We start from the raw sequence: 10,067 nt of genomic DNA, 5'->3' as shown, positions 1-10,067 counted from the left end.
GACGCTTGTTTACAGAGTGATGAGAAATTAATTAGCTACTGTATACAACAGAGTAGGCACGAGTATTGTGTTTATTTATAACATTGATATTAATGTTTCCCTATTCTGATACAAAATTAAAATATTTTGTCAAGTCCTGACTAACTGACTGACTCATCAACGACCAGACTACAGGGTCCAGAAATCTTCACTTATTTTAAATAACTCAAAATTTAAAAACCCCTGACAAAAACCTCTATTAGAAAAGAGCTGATAACTTTCAAATGGCTGAACCGATTTTCTTCAATTATAGCTAAGAACACTCTCGAACAAGCCACCTTTCAAACAAAAAAAAAAACTAAATTAAAATTGGTTCATTCGTTTAGGAGCTACGATGCCACAGACAGATACACAGACACACAGATACACACGTCAAACTTATAACGCCCCTCTTTTTGGGTCGGGGGTTATAGTATAGTATGGCCGTGATAGTATAGTATAGGAAAAACGTCATCCACACATCAATTCGAGGGATTGAGAGGCCGGACATGTGCCTCTATCTTTTCTGAGTTAAGAAATATCATGCTCTAACGAAGAAGGAAAATATCGTGAGGTAATCTGCATGCCTTAGAGTTCTCCAAAGGGTTCTCAAAGGTGTGTGAAGTTTGCCAATCCGTACTAAACTAGCGTGATGGACTAAGGCCTAAAGCCTTCTCATTCTGAGAGGAGACCCGTGCTTAGTTATAGGCATATAATTTATTGATCTGATGATGATGATGATGATTCTAATGTACCTATAGTAGAGCATAGACTGGCATATTTTAGGGTTCCGTACATCAAAAGGAAAAACCTGAGAGGTCTTCAGGAAGTTTTCAAAAGTGTGTGAAATCTGCCAATGCGCACTTTTCGGCAGGGGTTTTGAATTTCATAATTTGTAAATCTCTGGTCTGGTCTGGTGGCCACAGTCCACAGTTCACCACGCTGACCAAGTGCGGATTGACGAACTGTAGAGTACTAAATACTTTGATATAAGGTAAAATAACAAAAGACTAATCCGCTGTGGGATTATATGATAGCAGCGTTCACCAATGGACGTTAAATTAGCATACCATCAAGCGGTATGCTGTAAAAGTTGATTGTCGACAGCCTCGCGCCTGCAGGCCGATGCTTATCTATCGGAAATGTATAACATCGACTCAGTGTCATCTCGTTAGTGCAGATAGCGAGATTATGTCGGCTTTGGAGTCTAGGTTGAGCTTAGACACACATTTTGATTTGGTCACACTATAATTGCCATCTTAACCTGTCGCGTACTATAACTGATGAAATAAAAAGAACCTGGTCAAAATATGAATGTCGTTTTACATGAATTGCGTAGGTAGAGTAGGTAGAGCCTGCGTGTTGAAAACATATTCCCGAATGAAGAAATTTTCCGCCGAACAAAACAATTACAGATCGGAAATACCAATCGTTGTAGTTCTTTTACCGTGAACTCAATTACTACAACTCTAAACACTTTGCATTTTTAGGGTTCCCTACCTCAAAAGGAAAAATGGCACCCCGATCACCGTCGTGTGTCTATCTGTCGTGTTTGGCAAGAAAAGTAAATCAAAACCTATAGGGTACTTCTCATTGACCAAGAATAAAAAAAAAAGTAAAATGTGTTCATGAACTAAAAATTAGTTTATACTTAAGAGGGCTCTCTCCGTCACTCATTTCATACAATCGTAGTTCCAGTTTCATTTGAATATTAAGCAACCAAAGTCCATGAAATTTTGCAGACATATTCTAGAAACTAATATCTATGTCTGTGGTTTTCCAGATTTCCGTTAAAATATTCGGTTTCAAAGTTACACGGTCTTAAAAATTTTCATACAAATCTTTGAGCCCCTGTAATTTTAAAACTACATATTTTTAGAAAAATCTAAAACACCAGAGACACAGATATTAGTTTTTAGAATATGTCTGCAAAATTTCTTAGACTTTGGTTGCTTAATATTCAAATGAAATTGGAACTACGATTGTATGAAACGAGTGACGGAGCGAGCCCTGTTAAATCACTTGTAAATGGCACTGCCCGTCATTAACTTGCAGTTTTGCACATAGTTTTTTTTTTCAGATACAAGTTAGCCCTTGACTGCAATCTCACCTGGTGGTAAGTGATGATACAGTCTAAGATGGAAGTGGGCCAACCTGGAAGTGGTATTGCAGTTTTTATTTAACCCATACCCCTTTAGTTTCTACACCGCAATGGACCGGGACTTAGCCGGTAGGGTGGTAACTAGCCACGGCCGAAGCCTCCCACCAGACCAGACCAGATAAATTATAAAATTACAAACCCCAGCCGGGAATCGAACCCGGGACCTCCCACTAATAAGACCACAGTGCTTACCACTGCGCCAGGGAGGTCGTCAAAAATGTGACATTATCTTGTACGAGCGATGGTGCGGAACCCTTCGTGTGCGATTCCGACTCGAACTTGACCGGTTTTTTGAATCATATTTTCCTTATCTTGGAATTTCAGTGGAAAGAATAATGCCGGTAACAAAGGAAGAAATAACAATTATTTTTCAAGATAGCGCGTTGAGTGGTGTTCAAAGAGAGAAGTTGAATAATTTGGAAAATAAAAGACTGTTAGTTGGCGCCCTAGTTTTGGAGAAAATTCCTTGATTACGAAATTATTGTGATAATGAACTGAGTGAAAAAAATAGTTAATTCATATTAATATTTTGACAAAAAGCGGTGAAAGTTATAGTTAAAACATCCATTAATCATCTCAAATTGTTGTAGTTTTAGATATAAACCTAGTTTAATTTTAATTTAGATTGTACCGATGGGGCTGGCATATAGGACACCTATAAAAGCCCCTTAAAAATATTAGAATAAAAAAAAAAAAAAAAAAAATCCATTAATCATCATTTTTTACTTATCTATGTATTTGTGTTACTAACTTCATTCGAATCTTGAAGCATGTCTATCTATCTATCAATTGAGACGACAATATTAATACAATTCCTGTAAGCTCAGAGACTTAACGAATCGTAAGAAACAAAAAGGATTTTCATCAGCAAGAAATCTGAGGTGAAGTCATAATTGAATTTGTTCACAAGTTTCGTGAATTACAGAAGTTTTGAAACTACAGCGTCTCGTTTAGCGCTTTGACATTTTGCGACTGAAATACTACCTAATCGTTGGTACTATTATACTACTTATACTTGGTACTGTACTACTTATACTATTTCAATAAGAAGTTCTGAGTCCCATATTAGCGGTCTGGGGGACAGGCAATAAAGGAAATTAAAATATGAAAATAATATCGATAAAAATATACTTTGATCTGGCATTTGACAACAAGATTATTTATTCACCAAATTATTGCTACCTAAGGTAGACCTATACAGATAGAGTACATTATACTTATACGCAAGTTGGAGTCACAACTCACAAAGCTTGTTTGACGTTAAATTTTCCTCGGCATCTAATTGCTCGTAACATTTTAATTGCTACGCCCGATACGCTACGATATACGTCAATTGTTTGTGATTTCGTCAATTACTGTACCAAATTGAGCCATCAAACATATTTTAGGTACAAACATTGTATTTTTTGTTTTGAGAATTTGCTTTGAGGCTGAGATCTATATAACGTCCCTACTAAACTTAACTTAATTTTACTCTTGATCCCAATTGAAATGATAGGAACGCATACAGGACAATGTGTAATATTTTGTGTAAGGCTTTTAAAGTTACTTATTACCATAGATATGTACTTATTACTGTTACTTAATAATGAAATTATGATTTAAATTATTACTTAACTACCTAATTTATCAAAAATTTGTATATCAGGGTTTCCTGACTGGGCGTGAGTTTGTCATCCATTATTAAAAAAAAAAAACTATTTCATTTCTCATCATCTTAACTCGTCACCGGCTTGTACGGGAGCTGTGTCTGTGTGCTCGACCGTACCAATAGGGAAATTTCCCAACCGAGCGGTGTTGTGCTCGGTGGCGCCATCTGGGCCGACGGTTATGCGTTGAAACTCTTTTATATAGTGCAATTTGGTAAACGCTCTGTCAATGCGATTGAAAGTTGCGTGTTTCTCCTTGTATTCCAATTAAGCTACCCGTGCTGCCATCTAGGCGTAAGTAGTGAGTTATCAGACTAGGGTTCATGTTTCAAGCGTTGTTGATTGATTGAGTTTAGAAGCGACATCTTCTTGCGAATGTGGCAACCGCTAGAGGCTCATTACTGAGGTCTGCTCTCAGAATCAGCAGGATTTAGGCCATAAAGTTCACACACTTTTGAGATCATTATGGAGAAACTTTCAGGCATGCAGGTTTCTTCGCGATGGATTCCTTCCTTCCAAGTAGTAAAAATCAGTTCAAAGAAAACTCGCAAAACGAAACTCTTTGTAGCAAAGTTTCAAGTAGAATTTTTAAAGTCTCAAACACTTTTGTAACTTGAGTGTCTTGTTTTACTTTTAAGCGACTGTCAAAAGATATTTACTTATTTGTAAAGTGATTTTGCTGTCTAACTATATCTATTCATTTTGTGAATATGCAAACGGAAATTTTTGAATTTAAATTTAAAAAAGTATAAAGTAGCAACAAGTTTATTAAATGCATATGTTTTAAGTTTGCTTAGCGCGCTTAGCTGCTCATTTCATATACAAACGTAAATTGAGGTTTAAATACTAACCAAACTATGAAATTTTATAGACAGCCTAAAAGTAAATATTTTGTCTGTAGTGTGCCTTTCCATGATATTATGTGGTTTCAATGTTACACGTAATCATTATTTGTGTTCAAGTCTTTAAAACCGTTTAAAACTACACATTTTTACAGAAATATGTAAGGATAAATAGGTGCGGAGCTTGCTACGAATAGATATAACAAAAACACCACAATATTTTGGCGTCAAAATAAAGAAACAAAGTATTTTTAGAAAGCCTTACCAAAAATAATATAAGAAGTAAAAACTCTGTTCTGAACCGAACAGAAAAACTATAAACAGTGAAATAAAATATTACCAATTATTATGCAGTAAGCAACGTTCCTGGTAAATTACATTTACTTCATATATAATTTGGATGATATAAATTGTAGCCACGTTCAGGAATAAGTACTCAGAGTTACCACTATAAATTACTTTAATGTGACGCTAGGATAATGCAGTTTTGTAAAATCATTTCAATTATTTCCACCTACCACTTTTGGTGAGCTTTTTTTCTTCCACCGGCCATTAGCAGACGACTAGTTTTTATTCTAGAAAATCAAAGAGTTCACACGAGATTTTTAATAACCTAAATTCACGCAAACGTAGAATTGGCCATCATCTAAATAAATATAATTTAGGATTTTAAGGCCGTCTCGTCGATTTACGAGAATAACTGATTAGAAAAAGTTTAAAATAATATAAAATGTGTATAATAATTTATAATGTATCTATCCAAAACAAATAGACTGTTAAATAAATTAACATACTTATTTAATATAATAATAACATGGTTTCAGGAAACTAAAACAAATATTTCCGCTTGGGTAAATTTCCAGTGCTTGTTTATATAGCGGACATGTAAATTGTAGTTCAAAGAGCAACTTATCTCAAAGGGAATCCTTAAAGCGTACATCATCTCACAGGAATTCAATTTTTCGAGCTTTTAAGAGGAGTTTATGCGTAGTGCCCTCTTAACAAACGTAGTTTAGCTTTCAATTGCATACTCAATCAATCTTAATGATATAGCTCAATGAATTAGCCAGCTGAAGCGGCAGTGAGCCGGCCATGTCTGTCGCAGAATCGAACCAAATTCTACAGAGTCATTATCTTCATCCCAACCTATCGTCGGCCTAAGTACGGGTCTCTTCTCAGAAAATAGAGCCATTATATTACATCTTCAAATAATAACTCAAACATTACCTACAAGTTCGAGTACGTACAGTACCTATTAACCAATAATATTGGTAAATATGAAAGCAAAAACCAATAAACCATTTCTTTACATAACGATGCCTATACTCTCTAACGACCTTCCCTGTACCAATTTTCTCAGACAACTTTGTAATAAGATATTAGGTCATTGAAATAATAAATCAAGGCTTGTTACTTAATTAATAGAGTTACTTCAATATCATTTGGAAAAAAAATTCGACCTCCGTCCTATAGGCATAGTGGTGTGAGGTGGGTGTGAGAAACCAACAGTACATACAGATACATTTTTAATATTTTATTTTTCATTATTCACGACAATGTATAAATGAAGTTTGTATTTACCATTAATTAGTATTAGGTAAAATATTTTTGCAACGCCATTACATGGCAAATGTGGTGATACTTTGTAGTTATTAATTTTAACAGGGCTCTCTCCGTCACTCGCTTCATACAATCGTAGACCGTAGTTCCAATTTCATTTGAATATTAAGCAACCAAAGTCCATGAAATTTTGCAGACATATTCTAGAAACTATTATCGGTGTCTGTGGTGTTTTAGATTTTTCTAAAAATATGTAGTTTTCAAATTACAGGGCCTCAAAGATTTGTATGTAAATTTTTAAGACCGCGTAACTTTGAAACCGAATATTTTAACAGAAATCTGGAAAATAACAGACATAGATATTAGTTTCTAGAATATGTCTGCAAAATTTCATGGACTTTGGTTGCTTAATATTCAAATAAAATTGGAACTACGTTTGTATGAAGCGAGTGACGGAGAGAGCCCTCTTAACATCTTTCTTAATCTTCATTGACAGCAAATAAAGGGTTGATTGATTGATTGAGCGCTTGTCTTATAGAAGCGTCAATTTACGAATGTCTAGCTTCTGATTTGACTAAGATTTGGTGGATGGCTTCGGGTGCGGCAAGTTATTACACCATCGACAAAGCCGTGCCATCAAGATCTATATATATATGCAAGATGTCTGAACCAAATTATGTTGAATATGGTAAAAAATTGGCCGTGAAAAGCTAGAAAATAGACAGACAGTCAAATAGACACACTCTTGCTCACTCTAAATAATATTAGTATGGATTTTGTATTTCCAACTATTTACCGAGACATTAAACAAATACACAACATAATATCACAACAAAGAAACCATATTTCATGTACTAATAACGAGCCTCGTAAGAACTGTCCGCCCCGACATCAATTATGAATGAAAAATTATTCCACATTACTCCATTTAGTTGTTGAAAATAGGTTTAAAAAATACTTACAGTAGTAGATTGAGTCTTTAACTATTTATTATAAAAGTTTACTAACAATAGAATAAAGTTCCTGGTCAGTCCAGAAGTAAAAAACCGGTCAAGTGTAAGTCAGGCCTTGATCTTTTAGGGTTCCGTGACGGAACCCTACCATAATTATGAAAACATTTTGGGTGTATGAAATACTTATTTCTTTTCCAAATTAGAACATCGCAATAAACCGTGAAAGAAAACTCCAAAAAAATGTTCGTTTGTTTTGGTCACAGCTTACAAACTCATATTTAAATAAATAAGATAAAAAAAGGTCCTTACCTACCTTATTATCTGTTTTGATTTCTATCAATGCGATAAGATATTGTACCATGGTCTAATGTGGTCTAATGATGAGTTAAAAGTTTATAGTAAATGTGACAATATACAAGAAATCACTATGAATTGTAATGATGTAAACCACATGAATTTACATAATACCATCTCGTTACAGACGTCGACAACCGCTATTACGCAAAATCAAAATGGTGGATAATCGGCCGACGGAACATCAATTATGTTCGCACGGATTAATACAATGTAATTACGTGGAGCCGCTAATTTTCGTTAATTAGAATTGTAATTGTACCTTGGATCAAACGTTTGACGACTTTTGGCATTTTAATTACTAACGCTGGGTACAAAACGAACTAATATGAAAATTACGAGACAATTTCGTCGAGAAATTTAATGTCAATTAAGGTAAGGTAAGGCCGTAAACGCTTAGTGATTAAGACGTCTGCCTTCTATTTGACAGGTCATGGGGTTCAATCCGGGGCTTGCACCTATAACTTATCAGATTTATGGGTATTTTAAGCAAATTATGAGCTAAATTTCAACTTTAAACTTTTTACAAATTTAAAGCTTATTTAATTTATTTTTAAAATGGCTGTGACTCATAAATATAAAGAGGTCGTGGTTTTACAACTTATTTTTACGTATTTTTAGATCTCTAAAAATACCATGGAGATCAGTGGCCACTTCGGTGTCTACCATAACTTCAGTGTCATTTTTTTAAGGCTTCTGTTGAAGTCTCGACTAAAAACTAACAAAACACCGTTGGATTTTAGTCAAAAAACTACAATATGTGTTTTCTAATTGCAAGCACCCAGCGTCCCGTTTAAATAGAATGTCTAATGCAGTTGTCCCGGCTGAATTATTGGCGGGACGGACTAATGGACGCTCTGTCCCGCGGCTTCGTCTGATTTATGTGCCTCGGCCATTTCAGCTTCCCTGAAAGATTTATTTCAACCAGTGGCTACGTTAGTGTACCCTTAAATAGATAGTTTTTACCTACAGCTGAATAATACACAAGTCTATCATCACTAATATAATAAACTAGCTGATGCCCGCAGCTTCGCCTGCGGCAGCGTTCGCGAGAATCGTTAACGTACGGCAGTTTTTTCGACGCCTTACTCCACAATTTTCACTACCACGAAAAATCCTATCTATTTCCGGGATAAAATATAGCCTATACGGATTCGGAAGAATCCCTCTAAGTAATGGTAAAAGAAATTTTGAAATTGGTCCAGTAGTTTTTGAGCCTATTCAATACAAACATACAAAAATACAAAGGTTTCCTGTTTATAATATTAGTATAGATGTATAAGTGTGTTGGTTTATTAGATTTGGTATTGTTGTTGATTGGAGCAACAGATTGACCTGATCACAATATATGATAGGTCATGGTTTGGTACTTTTTTTTTAAATAAATTATGTATAAATTATTTTTTATGTACCTACATAGAATTTAATCACTAACACCTGCGTCATCGAAATTATTAAATGTTTCCAATTAATACTAACCAAATACATAATTATTGAATCTTCATAACTTTAGTAAATAAACCATTTATAACGGGAATGGAAATAAACCAAATATAACAGAACTCGAAATCCAATGGAAACATAATATTGTAGGTGTATACCTATGTCATTTCAGCACAAAGTGAATTATCCGAAACCTCCAGCAAAATTATTTTAAATTGTATTATTTGTCAGTACATAGTGTATACACTCTATCCAAGGAGAACAACTAATATCGGACTCTCTCTGTTACGTAATTCCATAGAAATGTATTATAGAAGCAGGCGTTATTTTGCGGAAGTCCATGATATACAAGGAACCAAAAGCTTAATTTGCTATAATCCGCCAAACCAACGAAATCTGTATGGTACGCAGCACCACACAAATTCCAACACCACTCGACGCGCGTTTCGCTCCGACACCGGAGCGTCCTCAGGAGATGTAGACCTTACAATGTCTAATTGCAAAGCTAAATTTAAAAGCAAAAGACTTTGTCGGCGAAAAAAAAAAAGCGAAGAAGAAGCGAAAACTCAGTCGGCATTAGTCATTTTTTAAGACAGAATATTAGCCATGTTAATCATGACTAATACTCCCCTTTCCCCTCCAATTAAGCGTAAACCCTGTGCCAGGAGCGGGTACGACAATAGTGCAACGGGTGGGGTTTGAACCGCCGACCTTTCGGAATTCAGTCCGCTCCTCAACCGTTGAGCTATCGAGGCTCTTACTTTTTGAGTCACTAACCAATCACAAACGAATTTATGTTTTCCGTATTTGGTTGGATTGATTAGGTATTCTATACAACAAGATATTGGACAGTATTATATCGATTCCATGGTATATTATACAACATACATGTTAGCGTAGCTGATGAAACCATAACATTTGATTGAATGGGCGCGCATGATAGCGCCCGGCTCGATATCCATACATTCCCCACGCTGCACGCTGCGGGTAATATCTAGATATATTCAGCTGGATAATATCTAGACACATTCAGCCGAGTGCTACAATATCGGTGCGGTTGTGGTTTACATGTAGCCTTGATACATCC

The 10,067-nt window shown here is 35.3% G+C and overlaps 1 protein-coding gene across 1 annotated transcript in view; it reads right to left on the bottom strand.

Annotated features, from left to right (window-relative positions):
* The window catches only part of LOC123877861 (Down syndrome cell adhesion molecule-like protein Dscam2), a 97,217-nt gene that overhangs the window by 72,329 nt on the left and 14,821 nt on the right, over positions 1 to 10,067 (bottom strand). The window lies entirely within an intron of this gene.

Source organism: Maniola jurtina, chromosome 2 (genome assembly GCF_905333055.1).
Source record: "Maniola jurtina chromosome 2, ilManJurt1.1, whole genome shotgun sequence".
In the NCBI taxonomy this organism is placed as follows: Eukaryota; Metazoa; Arthropoda; class Insecta; order Lepidoptera; family Nymphalidae; genus Maniola; species Maniola jurtina.
This window is presented reverse-complemented; position numbering and strand designations above follow the sequence as displayed.